This window comes from Manis javanica, chromosome 1 (genome assembly GCF_040802235.1).
Source record: "Manis javanica isolate MJ-LG chromosome 1, MJ_LKY, whole genome shotgun sequence".
In the NCBI taxonomy this organism is placed as follows: Eukaryota; Metazoa; Chordata; class Mammalia; order Pholidota; family Manidae; genus Manis; species Manis javanica.
Window position 1 is genome coordinate 205,304,859 of NC_133156.1, and position 23,717 is coordinate 205,328,575.

Consider the following 23,717-nt stretch of genomic DNA (forward strand, 5'->3'; position numbering starts at 1 on the left):
TAGGAGGAAATTGTACGGCATTCCCAGAGATGCCACGTCCAAGCACAGAAGCAGCATTTGCACCTGGGGAACCACAAGTCACAGGTCAAGCTGCAGAGTATGCTTGGTGCAAGAACAAAGGTCTGGGAAATGGGACTGGAGAGAGAACAAGGTCCAGATCATGAGGATGTCCAAGGTGTATAAATGTTACTCTGCAGGTTATGGGAGGCACTGGAGCACAGATGTGGCTACTCACTGTTAGCCCTGCTTCAGGGCGATTTTCCCCTGGGCTGAGCCCTGGGAGTCCAGTGAGGACTTCCTGAGGGAGAAAACCAACTGTGTATCACTCATAGTGGGCCACGCAGGCTCCTGCTCCAGGGCTTTGCTTCCTCCACCCAGAGCACTCTTCCCCCAGAGCTGTTGGGCAGCTCCCTTTGCCTCCCCATTACTGATTCCCACCCACTCCTCTTTCTGTCTTTTCAAAGCACTCATCTTCCCCTGTATAATCACTTACTCCTTGTCTTACTCTTCATTGTCTGCCCCTCTGCTAGAATGCAAGCTCCAGGGGACAAGGCTTTCCGTTATTTTGCTGCCTGGCTGATCCCCAGCACCTAGAACAGTGCCTGGCACATTTGGAGGTTCAATAACCGTGTGGGGAACGAATGAATGAAAGAAGGCTGAATCAGTAATTCCAGAGCCCAGCACAGAGCTTGGCAGTAAGAAGTGCTGAAATGATTAGGGAAAGGAAGGAAACAACGGGCCAAGAAGTGAGCGCACCCGCCTTTCCACTGCAAACCCCACGGCCTGGTTTGGACCCCTGCGTGGGGCCGCCCCTCACCTCTGCCCAGCGGGGCATCTGGCACGGCCTGAGGCGAACGTGCCACTCGGGAGAATGCGGCCTTCCTCGAGGGGGCCGCCCTGCCAGGCGGCCCAGCCAGCGTCCCGGAAACGCCTCCCCAGCGCCGGCCGGTGCGGCTCTCGCGCGCGCACAATGGCTCGCAGGAAGGCCGCGCGGTCGCGGAAGCCTGGGCGGGGTCTTCTCGGAAGCGGCCCTGCCTCGCCTCGTCCCGCCCAGAGGAGAGAGAACGTGGGGTCTTCGGATCCGCTGGTGCGACCATGGCGAGGGGGCTCCCCCTCCGCTGCGCGACAGTCCCGTCCCGGCCCTCAGAGCTCCCCGAAAGGGGGTCCCCAGCCCTGAAAATATCATGGTGTCCAGGTTCTCATTTGTAATTTTGGAATGACAGAATTTTTATTTAGATAAACACAAAGGGACATGAATGGAAATGTAAGAATAGGATTGGGACATGAATACAAGGGCAGTCAGATCTGAAATGTTTGTTTCTTACAAAATAAAATGATTGAAGGCAAACGTGTAAAAAAGCTTAAATTCTAGGTGGTCAAACTGTGGATGGTGGTTGTATTCTTCTTGCCTTACTTAAGCTTTGTCTCAAGATTAAAAATAAACAGAAGGAAGAGTGACAAGATTCATATTTTCTTTTCCATGAAGACTACTGGAGGTTGGCTGAATTAATGAACGTCCTGGTTTCCAGTGGTGGTGCTTCACTGTTTAACCAGTTGGGAGACGCAGGCACCCTAAGGGTTTTGTGGGCAGAAGAGATTTGCAGAGGGTCAGGGCGTGGGTAGCGTCGGGGGTGCGGTGGGAGGCAGAGACACTGTGTAGGTGTCTCAAGCCTCACCACACAGCCAGTTCCCACATAAAGGGCAGGCCTACTTCCTTGGCTTCCTGTATGTTTTAGTTTCTCCCTCTGAGCTAGACCTCAATTGTTGCCACATGAATTAGAGGGTGGAGTTGTTGGCTGAACAGAAAAGGGCACAGGAGAGGTGGTCTCCGGCGGCCAATGGCACCTCCTGGAAACTCAGGGCTATCTGTCAGTGCACTCTCCAAGGAGGGGGATTTGTAAGGATGCTCATGAATCATAAGATACAGTGAAACCCAGCACCCCAAAATAGCACCCTCCCCATCTCAGAAAGCTCATGAAAATTTTGAAGAGTCCTGTTTATCCATAATCCAAAGACAGTACAAACCATAGTTGTTTCTTGCTTTTGTAGGAGACAGGGAGAAATCTTTTTTCTTTTTTATAGTGTTCTAGGCATCTCATAGGGTCTCAGATGGTTGGTATAAACTCAACCCCGTCTCTATAACTTCCATAAAATCAATGACTCTCTGCTAGGGTCTCAGTGCAGGCTGCTATACCACAATACCATAGACTGGGTGGCTTAAACAGCAGTCATTTATCTCTCACAGTTCTGGAGGCTAGGAAGTCCAATATTCAGGTGCTGGCTAATTTGGTTCTTGGTGAGGACCTGCTTTCTGGCTTGCAGACAGCCACCTTGTCATTTCATGGCAGAATGAAGAAGCTCTGATGTCTTCCTCTTTTTATAAGGACACTAATCCTACCATGGAGACTCCACCCCATGACCTCATCTAAACCTAAGCACCTACTCAAGGTCCCACCTCCTATTGCCATCACCCTGAAAATTAGGGCTTCAACACATGAATCTGGGGGACACAAACATCCGTCCATAACAGGTTAGGAGCTAACCCTCATGGGTGACATGAACACCCCCTCTGGCTGATGTATATACACAGTTTCCCTTTGAATTTCCCCAGTAGCAGGAAGCTCTCTACCTCCATCCACTGGACACCACCTGCTTTCTGGAGTATATTAGATTTGTCTGGCCTCTACCCACAAGCTATCCCTTCCCATATCTGTAGACTGAATACTCCTTTCTCTGTGCTAAATCCCTGGCTCCTCCCATAGGTCTCCCACACTCTGATTGAACAGGTCTGTGCAATGTGAATGATGTTTCAAAGAGTACTTTGAAATCCCAGAAGATTGATAAATGCCAGCTAGGGATTAACTGAGCTATAAATCACCCAGAGGACCTGGTCAGCTGGATCATAGGGTTGGTTAAAAATAGGGTGATCTCCTAAATTGTTTAATTGTGGGCCTGCACGAGGCTCAGAAATGTCAGAACTTCCTTATGTGAACATTCATCCAATCACTGCTCTATGGAAGTGTCAACTTCTTGGGGCAATGGGAAGTTAAGGAATCTTCCACAGTTAATCCAAAAAATAGACAGTTTAGCCTGACCTAAAACCCTTAAAATACATGTTTTATTTTCATTCAGACAGCCCTCCTCATGCCCCCTTGCAGGGACTGGTACAGAATTCAGCTGTAGCAAATGTCTGCTGTGAACAGGAGATGTTGGCCAATAGTCCTCATCTCCGGGGAATCTGGCCAGAGCAGAGAGGGGCACCGGGTGGGGGCTGTAGTCACAAAGGAAGGATGGGTGCCAGGGGTCCTGACTTTCCTTCTGAGATGCTTCATCATCCTTCCTGCCTCAGCCAGAATCTGCTCCAGCTCCCTGGTGGCTCCTCATTCTCTCTCTCCCCCAGTGCCCACCCCTAGAGATTTCCTTCAGGGATTTCCTTCAGTAGGCTGTGGGCACCGTGAGGGAGAGCCTGAGCCAGGAGCCACCATTTTGAATCTGAGTTGCCTGCTGATGCATTTTGACTCTGAGTAATTACACTGGGCTGGGCACAGTGTCTAATTCAACACTCTGCAGCTCTTGGGACCCAGCCAGGCATCCATACGTGTCAGGAGGCCTTAGGGAGATAAAGCAACAGCAAACGGATTTAGAGACCTAAACAGCTACACCTGGAACTGGGATGCCAGGCCCCGGGCTCTCAGCTTACCCTGTGCCTCCAGGGCACAAGACAATTCTTGAAAATGCCTCTGTGGTTTCTTTCTGGGCCTGCTGGCTCTTGAGGGAGTCAATATATATAACACCTATGTTTTCCCCACCCAGGCACAGAAATACACAGTCAGCAGATAAAGGTAAAAATGTCAGCTCTATTTCCTGACAGGACCCTGCTCCCCTCTCAAATTCTTCACTCAGTTAACCCAGCTTCCTTCTATGGGGAGGGGTAATGGGCAGAGCAAGCAGCAAGGAAGATACAAAGAATTCTCTCCTCAAGGAAGCCACAAGAGTGGGAAGAAGGTGTCTATGGGCCCATCTAGTAATTTATTTCTAAAGAAAGAAGGTTGAGATGTGGGGTAAAGAATTTGGTTAGGAATTGGTTGGGGAAGTTGGGAAGGACTCATTGAGGGGGTTCATTAAATCTCTTAGGCGGGGCAGGGAAGAAGCCCCAACTCAAATCTGCAACACTGTGTGGGCATCCACCTGAGACAGGCACCATGCCAGGGGCTGTGTCTACAGTGAGCAGGGCAAGATCTGCCTTCTACATTCCCCAGGAGTCTGCTCACATTGTGCTCTGGACTTGAGCAACGAGTGAAATGCAGAAAGAGCAGAGAGAGGAGAGAGCAGTGTTTCTCCAGGGAGACATTCTGAAGAAGGTGGGCAGATAAAGGGTAGCCCTAAAGGGGAGGAAAGGTATGGAAGCATAAAGTGAAGCTTAAATGACAAACTGTCCAGAAGCAGGGGACTGTGTAATTCAGCCAACTCTTCAAATATCAAGCTGTAACTGCAGGGTGTTTAAAGCAATGATCCCTCAGGAAGAGAACAACAATGCCACACAATTCCAAGTCAGCCAATTTGCGTCAGCCAGCACCTCTGCACCGGCCACGCTGCTACCCACAGCACTGTACCCTGCTCGCATGGCGCTCTTCCTGGTTTTCTGAGATGACCTCCCCAGGCATCTTGCAGAAGCTCTGGGAGCCTCTGGTCAGCCTCCACAGAACCTAAGTCATCTTCCCAACCTCTCTGTAAAACTGTTCCACATACATGACCTGGAAACCAAATGGCAAGTCAGGTTCAAAGAAGTTTCTCAATGTATTAGTGATCCCTCTGGAATATTAGAATTGTCTGTCATTTTGGGCAACAAATGCTTTCTTCCCAGAGAAAGGACCAACCTTTCTAGCTTTTCTCAGTTACAACTGTCCCATTTCCAGATTGTGACTGACCAGATCCCCCAGGTTCTGATGAACGGCTCTGGGCTGCCACTGTACCCAGGCAAACCAGGGTGCTGGCTTCCATACCCAGTACATGCTTCTGCCAAGCCCTGGAAAGCCATTATCCTTACCAGCACTCGTTGGCCAACCGTGGTCCACCCTGATTTAATAAGATGTTAATGCCTAACAATAACAAGGGATTAATTTAAGCAAATAGAGAAGCCTGAGCTTGGATACTGGGTGTGACGATTGATTTGCCTCCTTTGGGGTCAGACCTGGGTCCTGGGAGGCCACAGAGTTGATGCAAGGAGTTGTGTCAAGACCAGCTTCTTAGGGGAGGTGTGCCAGAGACTGTTCACAGAGCCAGGAATCAGTGCTTCCACCTGCTGAGGAATTTGTCTAGTATAAAGCTAGACATGAAGAGATTTCAGCCAGGAGCTGTGTGGGATAGGGCCAGAGGCCTGATCTTCCCACGTCTCAGTTTGTTCTTCTGGACTTTGGGCAGGATGATACCTCAGGAAGCTGTCATGCAAATTAAATATAATCATATAGCCACATTGTCAACTCTTAGCAGGGAGTAATGGGTGCTAATCTTTCCTTGCATCTTCTATGGTACTTATCAGAGCTCTTAGAAGCCATTGAGCAAAACAACTATTTGTTGAACAAATGAATGAATCTGTTTCCTCCCTGCCAGAAATCCCCCGTCTCAAAAGGGAAGCAAATTTTGGGTGAGTCACAAATATTCCAATTGTTGTATCCAAGACTCTCTATTTCCATATTGTCTATAGTTCTAGGAATTTGCTGAGAAATATCAGCACAGTAAGGCTTTGCTTTCTAAAGAAACAATGCTCCTGAAAAGTTGGGTGTAAATCAGATTTTTTAAAAACAATTTAGTATTTTAAATGCACAATGGGAACTGGACTATTTTTAAAACAGAATGCTGTGAATTTATATAAAAAGCAAGTAATTTGTTAAATTAGTGTGAAGTGAAATTCAGCTAAGTCACAGAAGTTAGGCACACTCAGAAATACCCATTCACTGCACCCTCCCACATCTTTCTTTATCTGCTGCTAAGGGACCAACCTCAAAGATTACGTTATATTATTCAAAAAGAAAAAAGAAAACTCACTAGGGCTATTGTCCTTAAGGATGCAAATAAGTGATAGGGATTCTCTTAATCTTCCAGAATTGCAGCCACTGATTCCCAGTAGGGGCAAAGGGGAAAATAGGCTGGTCCAGCTGGCTGATTAGTTTCTGGGAAGCCAATGAGTCACACAGTGGCCCCATGGACAGCCCACACGTGCTCCTCATCAACGGACATTGAGTTGGCTCCCAGAAGGAGCAGGTTTGGACCCTCACAGCTATCAGGGCAGACCTGGAGTGTGGGAGTGGAATAGGAAATAATAGTCATGGAAAGGACCAACCCACACCTCTAAACCCCAGACAAAATCCCCTAACTGGGCTTTGAGGCCTCCCCGACAGGAGGTAGAGGCATTAAGCGTTATTTCAGTGGGGCAGAGTATGTGGGTGGAGGTGGGGTTGGAGTTCTCTCCAGCCCCCAAATTTCTCCCCCAGGAGTAAGTGAAGTGTTGGGTGGTCAGGCCAGTGTGGTGGGCTGCATTTCTGTTCCCCACGGTCAGTGCTTTCCCTACAGGAGGACTAGAATTTCCCATCTATTTTAAGTCATGCTGGATCAGTCAAGATGTTTTAGACAAAGAAATGTGAGCAGAAGTGACCTGGGTCATTTCCAGGCAAAGGCTGCAAGAGCCGGCCCCCGCAGTCACCACTGGGTTCCTGATTGTGGCTGTGGCATCACCCTGGGCCCAGAGGGACTGTGATCCAGAGAAGAGCCCCAGCTGACCTTCAGGTAGATACGCAGAATGAGCGAGAAATCAATTGCTGATGTTTTAAACCACAGAGATGTGGGGATTGTTTAGCATCACAACACAACTTTGCCTTTACAGATGGGTTTGTGCATAAATACAGACAGAGTAAGCATAGATCCTGTAGAAAGAACCAAGGAACATGCATAACCTGGCCATCACACACCCTTGGGGGATGGAGAAAGAAGACAGAATCGGGCGTGCATCTCCCAGGTTACCCCTGAGCTCTGAGTAACCAGGCCTCAGAGATCTGAGGGCAGACTTCTCTCTCTCTGGGAGATTAAGAGAACCTTCAATGGAATCTTGTTAATAGATTCCCCCAAGTAAGCAGAATTTTCCTTTCTGCACTCTGACCTTTCCAGTCTCCTGTCGATCCCTATCTGTGGATTAAGCATGAACTAATACCTAGCCCTGTGGTTCTGCCTTGAAAAACAAGCTGTGCTCGAGATCCAGATCACAGGAAGCCTTGTTGGGAAGAAAAGCCTAACTTGCAAGAGAGATGTAGAAGCGAGAGAGCACAGAGCCTACGACAAACTCTGCAGTCCTTGTTTTTAATTGTGGTAAAATAATGTAACATAAAACTTACCCACCCACTTTTAAGTATACAGTTCAGTGGCATTAATACATTCACACTGTTGTGCAACCATGACTACCATCCATTTCCAGAACTCTTGTCATCTGCGTAACTGAAACTCCACCCATTAAACATTAACTCCCCATCCCACTCCCTCCAGCTCCTGGCAATGCCGTTCTACTTTCTGTAGAATCTGACTGCTCTAGGGATCTGCAGTACTTTTTCTCATGCTGAAGGGCAGTGGCATCCAAATCTTTTAAAACATGAGCTCCCATCAGCTAAATAACTTTGCACACATACCACCTATGTATCTGTAATTATTAATACAGTGTTGTCACTGTTCAATGCCTCATGTATATTTTAAAACATACAGAGAGCAGTAAAGCTTTCATACCTTTTTTTTTAAACTTTCTATTTTGAAAAAATACATTAGACTTACAGAGAAGTTGCAAAAACAGCACAGGGAGTTCCCATCCACCCTTCTCTCAGTTTTCTCTAATGTTAATATCTTACATAATCACAGGACAGTTATCAAAACCAAGTAGCATGGGTACAATACTAACCAAATGACAGACTTTATTTGGATTTTCACTAATCCAACATACATTATATATACCAACACACATTTTCTGTCCTAGGATCTAACCCAGAATCTCACACTACATTTAGCTGTCCTGGGGCCTCCGTCTCCTGGTCCAACGGGTGATACTTTCTGTCTTTCCTTGTCTTTCATGACTATGACACTTAACAGTTTCCCTCAGTTTGGATCTATATGAGGTTTTCTGATGTTTAGATGGTGGGTCTACATTTTTGGCAAGAATACCACCAAGCCAATATGCTCTTCTCAGTGCCTCCCTTGTGTGCCTGTGTCTCACTGCTGGTGATGTTGACTTGGATCACTTAGCTATGTGGTGTCTGCTGGGTTACCCTACCGTCAAGCGCCAGTTTTTCACTTTGTAAATGATCAGTGTCTCCAGAGGGATACTTGGATCTTATGCAAATGTCCACTTTCTCCTTGAGCTTCTGCCCATTGAATTTCAGCATCTGTGTGGATCTTGCCTGCAACAATTATGACTGCGGTGTTCTAACAATGATTCTTCTGTTACCTTCATTCTTTCTATATTTATTAGTTGGAATTCTGAAAGAAGGAGCTGTTTCTTTCACTACCATTTATTTGTTCAATTATTTATCTGTATCAGTATGAATTCATGAATAGCTATGTGGTTATAATCTAAGGTGATTATTATTACTATTACTTATTCTATTCCTCAAACTGTTCTAGCTTTGGCTGCTGGGAGCCCTTTCGGGTTGGCTCCTGCACCCTTCTAACACACTCACAGCCTTTCCAAAGCATTTCCTTCCTCTTTGCCTCTGCAAGGCGCTTCAGGCTCATCCTGCACATTCTCTGCCTCAGGCCTGGAATCAACAACTTCTCCAAAGAGCCCTGGTTCTTCTTATTGGAAAATGGTGTTTATAAACCAAGATCTAGGTGCTCTGTGTGTTCATTGCTACTGGAGTATCATTATTTAGGCCCTCTCCACAGATGGAGACAGAAAATTCATGTATGTATACTAATACATTGATACTCCTGTTTCTGTATTTCTGTAGCCATCTATTTATGTATTTTAAAAAAAGGAATGTCCATCAACAAATGAAAGGATAAGCTAATGTGATATATAAATACAGTGGAATATTATTCAGCTTTTAAAAAAAGGATGCAATTCTGACACATGCTTCCACATGGATGAAACTAAAAAGCATTAAGCTAAGTGAAACAGGCAAGACACAGGACAATTATGGGTATGCTTCCACTTACATGAGGTGCCTAGAATAGGTACATCCATAGAGACAGAAAGTAGATAGAGGTTAACAGGGACTGACAGGAGGGGGGATGGGAATTATTATTTCATGGTTACAGGGTTTCTATTGGGGATGAAGAAAAAGTTCTGGAAGTGGAGAGCGGAGATAGGTGTACAACATTATGAACGTATTAATGTCACTAAATTTTACACTAAAAAATGGTTAAAATGGTAAATGTTATGTATATCGTACCACAAAAACAAACAAGCCTGCATTTATGCTGATACCTCTGAATTCAACTCAACACTGCACAGTTCATTCCAGCCTTCTCCGTTCCTCATCTGTAGCTTTTTTCTCTACCTCTGAAAAACCAAGTTCTCCTTATCTTTTATATTATATTACATTATATCTTTTAAATTATATTTACTTATTTGTTTGACCCAACTATATCCATTTTCAGAATTGCTAATGCATACCCCTGTGAGAAACAAATGCATGAACCACATTACTTGTTTATAGTACATTTCTTCTTTGGCTTTACAATATCCAGTCAAAATACTGCTTTCCAAAATTATGTAGATTAGCTCATTTTTTTCTCCACTCCTTTAGCATGGTATTCATTTGCAATACAGTTAAGTTCATTTTTGACTTTATGTATTCTATTTTGAGTTTACTCCACATCCTAATTATTTTTTTCTTAATTTATATACTGTATAATTCACTTTCTCTAGCACTCAGTTCTATGGGTTTTGAAAAATGCACAGAGTGGTATATTCATTGCCTCAAACACATGATTCAAAACAGCTCCATCACTCCCACCTTCCCTTATGCGGATTCCACCTTCGCTTATGCTGACTCTGTCATCAACTCCTCCCAGCCTCTGGCAGTCACTGATCCGCTCTCTGGCCCTGTTGTTTTGCCTTTTCTGGAATGTCATATGAACAGAATCTTACAATCATATAATAAGGCCTCCTGGCTTGGCCTTCTTTCATTTAGAAAACACATTTAAGATGCATCTATGGTGTTTGAATCCATACTTTGTTCCCTTGTACTGCAGAGTAGTATTCCTTCCATTTTATGCATGTGCCATGGTTTGTTCCTTCACTAGTTGAAGGACATCTGGGTTGCTTCCCACTTGGGGCAATAATGAATAGAGCTGCTCCAAGCATCTACACACAGGTTTTTGTGTGAACATAAGTATTTCTTTCTCTTAAATAAATACCTAGGAGTAGGATTCCTGGATCGTATAGTAAGCTTATGTTTAACTTTGTATGAGACTGACAAAATGTTTTCCAAATGACTGTGCTATTTGCATTCCCACCAGAAATATATGAGCATTCTAATTGCTCAAATTCTTACCAGCACTTGGTGTTATCAAGGTTATGGGTATTTGTGTTTTTGTTTTGTTTTTATTCTAATGTGCATGTGGTGGTATATCATTATGATTTCAATTTGCATGTCCCTAAGTACTGATGTTGAGAATCTTTTATTTATACATTCTTTAAAATAAAAACTGATCATGAGTAAATCCTCCATTTATTTTCTATCTTTACCCTAGTAGATAAATTGCTGGTGCTTTGGAGGCCATTTCTGTAAGAGGTGAGGAGGGAGAGCGCAGCCTTGGCAGCCAGTGGGTAGGGTGGTGGGGTGGGGTGGGAGGTGATGGTGGTAAACTGGCCCTTAAGCCATGAGGAATATCTGGCCAGAGAGAGACCAGCCCTGTGCATTCTGAATCCCAGCTTCTGGGATCCTTACTTAAAAGCCCTTCAAGTAACCAAGACAACAATAAGCCTGAGGAGCAGAATCATGTTGTTACCAATTCTTGCCTGATTCTCACAACCAACTCCCATCTCTAAGATGCTTGTACATTTCATACTCATAATCTCCTTTAATCATTACCACCCTTTGAGAGAGCAATTGAGATTGTTGTTGCTTTATAAATAAGGAAACTGGCTTGGAGACATTAAGTAACTTGGCTAAGGTTACCTAGCCATGAGCAGCAGAACAAGGACTCATGTCTAGATCAGGTCATTCAAGATGGTGGGCTTTTGCCATTATCTCTACCTGATGGAAGGCAGGGGAGTGCAAGTGTTTCCACAACTCAATTAATCCTGGCTTCATTTTCACAAGCAGATATATCCATGTGTTCTATAAATATTTACTGAGTCTCTACTATGTGTAGGCAAACCACTTCTAGGTTAGATGGGAGTTCAAAGATTAATAAGACAGAGTTTTGCCCTGATGGACCTACCCAAACACATAAAATAAAAATTCAATGACATATTCAATGTCTTTGGCCTGGACCACTTCCCAAAATTGCACTCTCATAGCCAACTGCCTGCCAGACATCTCCACCAGGGTGTCTAATAGACATCTCAAACTCAAAATGTCAAAAGCCAGATGCTTGCTCTTCCCCAATCCCCACCAGACTTTCTTGGCTTCTGCCTTACTTAATGATAACCCTACCCTTCTAGTTGCTCAGTCCTAAAGCCTTAGAGTCATGCCCAACTTCATTCTTTCTTTTATATCCATGTTTAGTTCATCAGCAAGAACTGTGGATTTTGCTTTGGAACAGATCCAGAAGCTGACCACGTCTCAACAACCACAACACAACCGTCTCAACTTTGGTCCAAAGTGCTGCCATCTCTTCCCAGGTCCCTGCAGTCTCTCTTCACTACAAGTGACCCTGGTAACACGGAATCAGATCATTGTCACTCCCCCATTAAAAAAAATAAATGCCAGCATTCTTACAATGGCCTCTGGAGTCCTGCATGCTGTGGTTCCTATGGCGCCCTGACCCCACATCCTCCTGACCACCCTCCTCCACTGCGGCCACCTTGGCCCTGCCGTTCCTGCTGGCCCTCTCATGCTCTGGGGGCTTGGCACGGACAGCCTTGGCAGGACCTTTGCCTGGACCACTCTTTCTCCAGATCACCCTGTGGCTCTCTCAGCCTCCCCAGGGCTTCCTCAAACCCATCCTCGGTAAGGGTCCCCGACCCACTCCCAACCTCCACTCACGCACGTTCCTTATTCCCCTTCCCTACCTTGTACTTCTCCACAGTACCAATCACTGTCTGACATACATTATGAATATAGGATGCTTTGTTCCTTTATTTATGTGTCTGCATCTTCCCACTAGAATGTAAGCCGAATGAGGCTTGTATGGGGTAAAAAAAAAGAAAAAGGACCAGATGAACTTGAAGTGGGAAAGATGTCTCCTGGTGAAGAAAAAATTACAGCACATTCTCCAAATAGTAAATCAGTAGGTTTTCAGTCTTTCTTAATATTTTTCAAAACCTTCCTATGTATTACCTTATTCTCTCATGGCAACATCCCTGTGAAGTAAGCAAGACAGGGACAATTATCACCAATCAATTGATGAGGCATATGAAGCCTCAAATGGGTCAAGTGCCTCACCCAACTATGTAGGGTGAGTCAGTGGTAAAGCTGAGACCAGAACTGGGGTTTTCTTCCTCCTCCAAGTGTCAAGGACATTATCCTATTATGATGATGTCATGTGAAGCATGTATGTATATGTGGCTCCTAATTAGATTCATTTTAGCCAATTAGGTGTCATAATTTTCTATGAGGACATGAAATATTGCTCTTGCCCCAGCCAGCTTTCATCTGTGATTGGTCAGTCAAGACGCTGGTCACTATGGTGATGGGTTGGCCCCAGTTGCCCATAGGCTTCCAGGTGAAATATTTTGTTAGGAGTAGTCATGGTGGATGTTGGTGTGCTTGAGATTCCTAGAATGTTAGTTGGGTGCCTGCTGTCAAAGCTGTGTTTCAGCAAACATCTTTCTCTGGAAATAATAAAGGCAGAAGCCAAAGCTCTCTTCTCCTGGAAGCCCTTCATTTGGTGAGGACGGAGCCCTGGGGGGGTCTCTGGTCTGAAGGAGGAGGCTCAGCCCCATCCTCAGTGAGCCATCTGTCTGGGAGGAGCGCCATGGTCCTGCTGTTAGGGGCCTCTTGGTTTGCTTGGCTTTCTGAAGCCTTGTGTCCAGAACTCTCTCCTTCCCCGTTTGGAGTAAAGTGTGCAAATTCTCCATCCTCAAGGCTTTCCTGGCCAGTGCCCCTGAGGGTAAGAGCTTACACATGCATCCTTGGAGTGAGAGTGACTTTTTAAAGCAGAAGCAGACCACTTGGTAGCACCAATTGCTGCCCTGTTGAAAATATGGGCTCAGTATGGCCAGATTTGATAGTTTTCCAAGAGATACTAGAAATCAGACTTTTTGTGTGTGAGATTCTTCAATGTTTAATCATTGGTTCAACATTTTTTGAACACTGTAAAGTTAAGTAGTACATTTCTATGGGCTACATTTATTTTTTTCCCCAACTTTATTATGTAGAAAAATTTCAAATCCAGGAAAAGTTGAAAGAAGAGTCACATGAATATCTATATTCCAACTTCACCTCGACCCACCTATTGTTAGCATCTTACCACATGTGCTTTATTTATCTCTCCTGACATACACAGACACACACACACTTTCTTTTTTTTTTTTGCTAAATGTGTGAGAGCAAGTTGCAAACATCATAATCTCTCATGCATAAATACTTTAGCATATATCTCCTAAGAACAGGATATATTCCTATATTACCATAATAGGGTTGTGGTAGTCAAGAAACTAAACATATCCTCATCACAAGAATAAAAAAAATGTTTTGTATCTTTTTTTGTACCATATCATTTCATAATATAAACAAATATTGAATCACTCTGTTTTACACTTGAAACTATATAATGGTGCATGTCAATTATACTTCAATTAAATAAATAAAAATAAACATGATTCAATATCATCTAACCTACAGTCCATATGCAGACTCCCCCAACAATTATGAGAATTTCCTTTGTGTCTCTCTTCTTTTTTTTAGTCCATAATCTAATCTGAACTCACACACATCTTTAGCATCCTTTAGTCTTCAACAGGTTCTCTGTCCTCTTTGTATATCATGACATTGGCAGTTTAGAAGAACCCCGGGACAGCTGGAGACTGTCTCTGGATTGATCTATGTAGCCTTATGAGTAGGCCAGACATTTTTGGCAAGAATACCATATAGATGATGTGTCCTTCTCAGTACATCACATCTGGAGGCACATGTTCTAAGTTTACTCCATTATTGCTAATGCCAAGCTTGACCACTTAGGTAAGGTGGATTCCTCTAGCTTTCTCCATTGTAAAGTTACTCTTTTCCCTCTGTAACTAACATAATCTATAAAGTGATATTTTTGTTTATATATGGAGGTTTATTTCACCACTTAGGTAAGGTGGATTCCTCTAGCTTTCTCCATTGTAAAGTTACTCTTTTCCCTCTGTAACTAACATAATCTATAAAGTGATATTTTTGTTTATATATGGAGGTTTATTGCAGGTATTTTTGGAAGGCAAAAAGAGACAATGGTGCAGCCGCCGCCAGATGCTTGCTTTCTTAACACTGATCTGAGGCTAACGGCATTGGAACCTGGGGTCCTCTCCTGGCCTCCAGAGATGACGGTGTGGGAGCCATTGGAAATGAGGACTGTACTTTTCACAAAGAGCAGAGAGCACTGTCAGTCCAAGACACCTGCGAACCAGCATGGACATAAGCTTGAGGGCAACAGCGCTGGCAGGACTCCAGCTGCTCTTGCTCACTGGGCCTCCATTTCCTCATCTATTGAGTATGTGACATTATTTCCAAAAGTCCACAGCCACTGTAATATTTTTATTTTTAAAATTATTAAGCATCTATCATGGGTCATGAGTTTTCCCATATTGTATCTCACTGAAGTTGCCAAGAACTCGGTCTGTACACATGAGGATTCTGAAGAGGGCTATGTAACCTTCGTAGCCATGGGCTCATCAGTAGGTACATCAAGGTTTGAATCATGGTATTTCCCAAGTACAAGAATAATGTGCTTTAATCCACAGAGGAAGCAGATCAGTGGTTGCAGGGGTGGAGGGTAGGGGTAAGGGGAATAGAGAGTGGGTGTGTAACGGGTGCAGGGTTTCCTTCTGGGATGATGATAGTGTTTGGAACCAGATAGCGGTGATGATCGCACAGCACTGTGCATGTATCAAAAGGCACTGAATCGTACTTTACGTGGGTTTCAATGACAAGTTTGTTATGTGAATTTAGCCTCAATGATAGAGGAAAAAACAATAACATAAAAGTGTGCTTTCTTCTATACCATGTTGACTTTCTGGTCAAAGATTAAAAGTTAATCAGAAATGTGTGCACATCTGTAGACGGATGCTAGTCTCATTATTCTTCATTAAGATGATGACTTGGAAATAACCTAAATATCCAACAATAGGAAATTAGTTAAATAAATTGTGAGATAGCCAATAAGGAAATGTTATGGAGCCATTCCAAATTATGTTTTAAAAGAAGTTTCAGTGACATAGAAATATGCTCATGATAAAATGTTAAAGGAAAAAGAACAGGATGCAACACTCTATATGATTATATACAGTGTATGTGTGTGTGCTTAAAAGAGAAGTCTATATGGAAATATGCCAAACTGTTAACATTGCATGTCTCTGGAGTGTGAGGTTATGGATGATTTGTTTTCTCTATACTTCTTTGCATATTCCAAGTTTTCTCTAGGAAGCATTTGTTACTATAAGAACTTAAAAAAAAAGTACAGTAAAAGTTATTAAAACAAATTTAGCAAAGTTTTCCCTGCACTCTCTCTGGCTCTGGGCACAGTTCCCAGGACCTCTCCTCTCCCCTGCACCCTGCCCAGATAAATAACAAGGAGATAAATATTCCAAAAGGTCCTGATCTCAGATGCTGCCCAGTTCCAGCAGCAAATTAAAGGGCCACTGCCCTGCTTATAGGCCCAGAGCTGGTTATGGTCCCGCAATGCCCTATTTTTATGGTTGGAAGCCCAAGAGCACCTTTCAGGAATCTAGATGAGCCTAATGGAGGCAGTGATTCACCACGTGGGTGGAGTATAAAGGGGGTAGATGCAGAAGACCCCCACGGCTCCGCATGTTCAGGGCAGGGGAGGTCCTGTCCAAAGGCTAACTAACGCATGACTGTTATCAGTCATTGCCACCTCAGGGTGATGGAGCTTGTCAGTTTCTTGAGAAGAGAAGGAGTCACATACCCCCCAAAATTATAAAATCCCCCCAAAATTATAAAATCCCCCCCAAAATTATAAAATCCAAGTTAGATTTCTTTAGCTCCTTGGACATTACTCTGAGAAGTGATTTTTATAAACATGCAAAATTAGCAAGAACTGAGGTCATTTTAGGGGCAGGGACTCTCAGCCCTAGCCGCCTAAGGAAACAGCTGGGAAACTTTTTAAAAAGACCAATGCCCAGCAGCACCCCCAGAGATTCTGATATGACTGGTCTCAGGTGGGATCCAATCATCGATATTTTCTTAGCTTCCACCTAAGATTCCAGCCAAGGTTGAAAAGCTCTGGATTTATGTATCTTCTTCCAACAGCCCTTTGCTTTTGAAAATAAAGTAATTTTAATTGCTGCTAATAAAAGCATTCTTAAGCACTTGACAATGAGTCAGCTCCTCTTTTCTGAGGAACAATTTAGGATGGAAAAAAAAGAAAAAGAAAATATTATCTTATACTTGGGCATCATCAAGATTTATAGCCTTAGACCCCATCATTCTGCTGTTAGGAAGAGCGTGAAAGGAAATGATCAGAGATGCAAAGAAAAACATTTCTCTGAAGATGTTTTTTCTATAAAGATGTTCTTTATAAAATAAAAAATTTTGAGACAATATTATCATCTGTTGTTTCTCATTCCCTGAAACCTCGTGCACGTTGAGGTTGGCCAAGAGAACAAGCAGGTAAATAATTTTAAACACAATCCTGAATTTTTAGACTGGGCATGAGGATGGTTCCATACCTCTCTGTATGATTTAGGTCCTTCTGTTGAAAGTAGAAGAGATATGTTTAGGTTTAAAAAAAAAAAAACCTAACAGGAAACAACCTCAAATATAACTAAGCAGCCAAATCTCAGGGAGCCTGAACTATCAGTTGGAAAATATTTTTTGTTTAGGATACAACACAGTTGCAATGACATGGTTATTTAGCCATCCTCTTAGCAATAGAGGCTGAAGCTCCTTCTGCCAAACTGCATCATTACAGGGACGGGGCCCCTCTCTGTCCTCTGTGCTGACTTTCTGAGCCTTTCCAAGGCAGATTTTAGTAAGGAATCACATTGGTTCTAAGCATTTTCTAACTCATTAACTGAACAAATATTTATTAAATGTGTACTGTGTGCCAGGATCTTTCTAAGCACCTTTTTAATAGCCATCTTAGGTATACAGAAAAATTGATTACAAATTACACAGTTCCTACAGATCCTCTTCTCCCAAGTTTCCTCTCTTATTTACATCTTATATTAGTGTGGTACATTTGTTACAATTGATGAGCCAATATTGATACTTTACTATTAACTAAAGTCCACAGTTTATAGTAGGGCTCCTGTTGTCTATCCTGTGGATTTTGACATATGTAAAACAAGTGATCTACGTTGACATTATTAAAGGATCACTCTGGCTGCTTGGAGGGGAGGATAGGGACTGGAGATGGGATGGAGCGAGGAAAGCGGTGGGAGGCTGTCGAGGTCTCCAGGTGACAGGAGGTGATGCGGGCCATGCTGGTGGTACCAAGCGGCCAGGTAACGCTGACAAGAGTTGCTGATGGATCACATGTAGAGAATGGGAGACAGAGAAGGACCAAGGATGACCGTAGGCATTTAGGTTGAGAAATTGGAAGAATAAAGTTGCTAAGCTAGGGAGATCCTGGGGAGCAGCAGGTGGGACACACCAAGAGTTTGGTTTTCAACATATTTGGTTTGAGATCCAAGTGGACATTTTGGATGGGAATTGAATATATGTGTTTCATTTAGAGGAAAAGTGTGGACTGAAGCACATATTTGGGATTGTCAGGATATTCATGGTTGAATATGGGACTGGATGTGCTCAACTGGGGAATGAGTATGGATGGTGAAGAGAGGTGCTGTGGACTGAACTCCAGGATCCTTCAGCATTCAAAGATCAAGAAAATGAAGTGGATCCTGCAAAAGAGATCATGCAGGAATAGCCAGTGAAGCTGGAGAAGAATCAAGAAAGAGGAGTCTTGGACATCAAAAGAAGAAATACTTCAAGGAAGAGAGAATGATCAACTGTGTCAAACAGCTGCTGAGATGTGGAGGAAGATGAAGATGAGGACTGACGACCAATTTCGCAAGATGATGGCCATGGACGGCTCCTTCAGGAGTGGAAGGATGGGAGCAGAAGTCTAGCTGGAATGAACTTGAGAAATAAGGCAAGGAGAAGAGATTCTCCTCTCAAGACACAGTGAGTTTAGACAACTTTCAAGGGGTTTTGAAATAAAGGGGAGCCGAAGAAGGAGGCCATGGCTATACAGGTTTGTGGGTGGCAGAAAGGATTTAAAGGTGAGGATGGACCCACATGCGTTGTGGATCACCCAGATAGAGTCCAGTGGAGCACAGCCGTTTCAGGGAGGGGACAGAGGTTTCAGACATGCTATCTTGCCAGCCATACTGATTTCCCCCAAGAAAAAGGCAGCTCCTCTACTCTGGATGAAATCCGGCTGCTGGTGTTACCTCCAACTTCATATCCTTTTGAGACCTCTCCAGCTGGCTCTCAGGCCTCTGGCAACACAGGACCTGCTTTCTGCTCTGAAACCCTCCTGCCCCAGCTAAAAGCAGCTGCTTTTTCTCTTGGGGGAAATCAACACTTAGAAGAGAATGGCTAAGAAAGGGCACACTTTTGGAGGGCATTTCAGGTAGCTCCCATGGGCTCTTTGGAGGCAGAGGGCCTTCACTGTAGGCTCAGATACTCTATCCCCATGCCTTCTTTCCAGCTACCCCATCAGCCTTTATTAGCTCTCTCCATCTCTGAGTTCTCAGTCTTCCCCTGACACACCAGCCATCAACTAACTGAGTCACTCGGAAAATGTGAGAAACCATGTAATGAAGAATGGCCCTGGGGAAGTGGACAGGTAAAAGGCTTTACATAAGTGATTTCATCTCATGCTTAATTTAATAAGAATTATGACCAGTGTATAGCATGGAAGATAGACAGCAGATAAGTGGATGAGGTGAGCAAGCTGTCAACTCTGGAGCATATAATCCCTATAAGCCTGCATTTCCCTCTCTGGAAGAAAATGAGGCCGTGCCTGGGAAGGTGGCTCTCTGCCTTGCCCTGTGGAGAGGAGAAAGGACTAGGAATCAGGCCAACCTGATGTCAATTCCAGCTCTGTGTGACCTTAAGTAAATTACCTAGCTTCTCTGAGTTGCATCTAAGGAATGGAGGGTGACAACTACTTAATTTTACTTCACATGTATATATTCCAGGCACTGTGCTAAATGCTGGGGACACTCAGTAAGGACCAGTATGTCAGGGACACCACAGGCTGAGGTGAAATGGCAAGAAGACTGCAGTGATAGGGCAAGAGCCAGTTCACAGAGGGGCTGGTCAACCTTTACCATCGAGAGCAAAGCGATGCTGCTGGTATTGATGACGCTGTGGTCAGCAATCCTGGAAAAGCAGAAGCCTGCCCTGCTTATCATTTCTTCTTTCTTCTCTCAGCCCAGAAAGTTCCCAGTGGAAGAAATAGGAGCCAGACAGGAATCAAAATTACACTGATTAGCTGCACAAGTGCAGATCTTGAACAAGCTGGTTGAAGCAGGATGCTTACACTCTAAACTGAGTAAGACTTCTTACTTCCCCGGGGCCCAAATCTGATGTTTGTAAGCTCACCGACTTTTGCCAGGGGCTTTGTGGAGAAAGTCAAGGAGGAAATCAAGGAGAGAGTGGAGTACTATGGTCAGGTTTGTAGAATAAGATACAGCCTAATTTACTGAATCAACTCTGCCCTCCAGATCTCCAGCTGGACAGAGAGCGGTGAAAGACAAGTGGATGCATGTGACCCGTTAATGCACAGTATTTCTGCCCCCTTCTCTATGGGGGCCATTCTCAACTTTGAGCCTTCAGGTTAGTAACCTTGTTGGAGGAGAGCTAAAGAGCCAGTAGGAGCAGAGGTGATAATAAGTGAGCTTTCCCCTAAAGGAGTCAAGTTAAGAATCTGGAAAGCCAGGGGGAAACTGGGATGCTCTTCAGCCAGCTGAGTTACAAAGTAGGAATTGCATATTTAAGGAGCATAAGTGCTGGCTTTCTTCCTCGAAGGTCAACCCAGGAGGCACTGTGAGAAAGAACTGTGGGAGCCCCTTGAGATAACAGCAACTGTTTTGCTATGTGTGGTGGTGACTTTGGCCTGGGGCTTCAAGCTCTCCAGCATGGAGTGCTCCCTGGGAGGCTCCATTGGAAAGAGAACTAGCCACAGTCCTCCAGCTCCTCTGCCTTGGCCTCCTTGAGTCACAGTGCCTCAGAGGTGAAACTAGGGCAGTCCAGGAGTCCTGGGCTCAAGAGGAGATGATAAAACCATGTGGGGACCAACTGGACTCCTTTCCTACCCCATCTCCTTCCAACCCCCAGGGCTGGTTAATTCCATTCTGTGTGTCTCTTCCTACTGCACTTCTCTGTCTGGGGTGTGGAGGGGAGGGTGAGGACCACACCTGACCTGAGAGTCATTTTGTAGGGTGTGCAGTGTTTTATGGGGTGGGGATAGTGCTGTGTTCTGACTTTAATGGATCCTGGGACCCTTCCTTCATAAAATATGTAAAAAAAATATTTTGTGACTGTATTAATATAAAGATTAATATAATCCAGGCAAGATTCATCATTATTACATTCATTGTTTCTTGTTACATTAAAATAAATTAGAAATAACACATTTCTGTGGGCTTTTAAAAGCATAATGGACCCTACGCATGGTGCCTGCTGTGGCTGATGGATAGGAAGCTGGTTTTTTTGGTGCCTGAGGCTCTCCGCACTGCCAAAGTTTATTCAATGGCCATCCCTTGAGCCTTCTGGAATCTTCCTGGATTAGGGTCTGGCCCATCCCCATTAATCATTGCCTGACACAGTAGCCCAAACTCCTGGGAAAAAATGTGCCCCAGCCAAAATAGCCAGCCATTTAAAGAGCTCCTAAAAAAGTCACCAAGTAGGAATATTAGTTACGAGCATATAATAAAGTAAAGGACACAAGAGATGGTTAAATAGCAGGATGGTTCCATTGAGAAATGAAGTTATAAACCAGAAGATGAAATTGAAAAAAAAAAAAACCCAAGCAGAAAAAGGAGAGAGAGAGAAATATGCAAAGGAAGTTAGAGCAGATGGGGATTTTCAAGGTGGAAATGCTAATATCTGGATTAGAAGTTATCAGAGAGAGAGAGAAATAAAAAGAGAGAAGAGAAAACATAAAATAATAGAGATGTATTTCCTGAAATTAAAAAATAAAAAAAGAAGAAGAGCTAAGCAACCTCAGATTGACAGGACCCACATGGGGCCAAAGAAGAAAAAAATGGAAAGGCTCACAGTTATCCCTAGAGCAGGGAAAGTGAAGACCAATGAAGACAACAAAACTAAAAGCCTAGAAAATTCACCAAGCTGCCTGAATGGAAAATCAATACTCAAAAGTCAGTTGCATTTCTATAGTGAAATAACTAGAAAATGCAATTTAAAGAAGGTGTCACTTATAATAGCATTGAAGAATATCAAATACTCAGGAATAAATCTAGCAAAAGATATTGAAGACCAAGGAAATGGTATTAAGATATATTTAAAAAGCACAAATAAGTGGAAAAATACTATAGTTGTGTCCAGGAAAGCTGATTGTCATAACGATGTAAACTGATTGTCATAAGGATGTCAATTCTTCCCAATCTGACCTATGGACTAAGTGTAATTTCACTGAAAGTCCAACAGGATATTTTTCTGGAACCCGAGCAAAGCAAATCTAAAATTTATTTGGAAAATAATAGGGCCAAGAATAGTCAGGGCATTTCTGAAGAAAATGATCGGAAAGGGACTTACCTTTCTGTATATCAGGACCTATTTTGAAGCTATCGGCTGCAGTACAGCTGTGCAGTTGAGGGATAGACAGGATGACCTATGCAACAGAACAGAGAGCTCAGAAACAGATTCAAGCAGCCTGGGACTCTGTTATGTGACAGACTTCATACATTCAACCAATGGGGAAAGAGGATTAGTCAATGAATGAAGTTGGGAGAAATGGTTACCCAAGTTGGAATAGATTAAATCAGATCCCTTCTTCATAACTACATGTAGATTATGGATTTAAATGCCAAAAACAAAACTTTAATGTGCCCAGCAGAAAACATATGTGAATATCTTTTATACCTTAGGGTAGGGAAGAATATCTTAAAACACAAAAAACATTGGCTAAAATACAAAAGATAAATACCCTTGACTGTATTAAAATTATGAATTGTTGTTTTTTAAAGAGACAACCTAAAGGGAGTAAAAAGACAAATTATACATTGAAAGAAGAGATTTGCAATATACAAAACTGATAAGGATTAGTATCAAGAATATATTCATAGATGTAACAACAACCATTTAAAATAAGAAGATGGGTCCAATCAACCCAACAGGAAGACATGAACAAGGATTTCACAGAAAGGAAGCACAGGTGGCCAATAAACAATCGAAGAGATGCTCAACATCACTGTTGAACACAATTGAGACAAGGAAAACACAAATCAAGACCATAATGAAATACCATTTCACACCCATGCATTTGGCAAAATTCCCTAAAATCTAGTGGGATCAGGTTTTGGAATATGTGCCTTCATAGCCACACAGTCTCTTGTACATTGCCAGTGGAAGTATACATTGGTAGAACCATTTTAAAAAAACAGTCTTGCCTTATTTCCTAAAGTTGAAAATAAACGTAACCTCTGCCCCAGATTTTCACTCATTCACATGTACTCAGGAAACATGTGCAAAAACATTCATAGCAGCACTATTCACAACAGCCAAAACCTGGAATCAATCCAAGGTCCATCTACAGAGAGTGAAGACTGTAATATGGTATATTCTCACAAAGAGGTTAAACTAAACTAATTTCAGTGATAGACAACCACATGAATAAAACTCAGCAGTACAATATCAAGTGAAAAAGTAAGTACCCTCAAATTATATGCAGCATGATGTTATTTTTATAAAGTTACAAATAGGTAAAAATTTTAAAATAACATTTAGGAATTAAGTATTAGTAAGACTCTTAAAAGAGGAGTATTGGGAAATAAAGAATGCAGGAATCAGGATTATTATTATCTAATGTGGGGAGAAGGAAGGACAGGTTAGTTGTAAGGAGTGACCATATCATTGGAAGTAAATTCACAGAGACAGAAATAGATCAGAGGGTACCTGGGACTTCGGGTAGGAGGAGGGGAGTGACTGCTAATGTGGACAGGATTTCTTTTTGGGGCGATGAACATGTTCTGAAATTAGGTAGTGGTGATAGTTGCACAACTTTGTAAAGATGTAAAATTCACTGAATTGTATACTTTAAAAGGTGAATATTATAAGGGAATTACATTGCAATTAAAAACAGGAAAAGACCTTATTATGAAAACTACAGTAATTAACATAGTGTGTATTGGTTTTGAGGATATGAATAAATCAGTG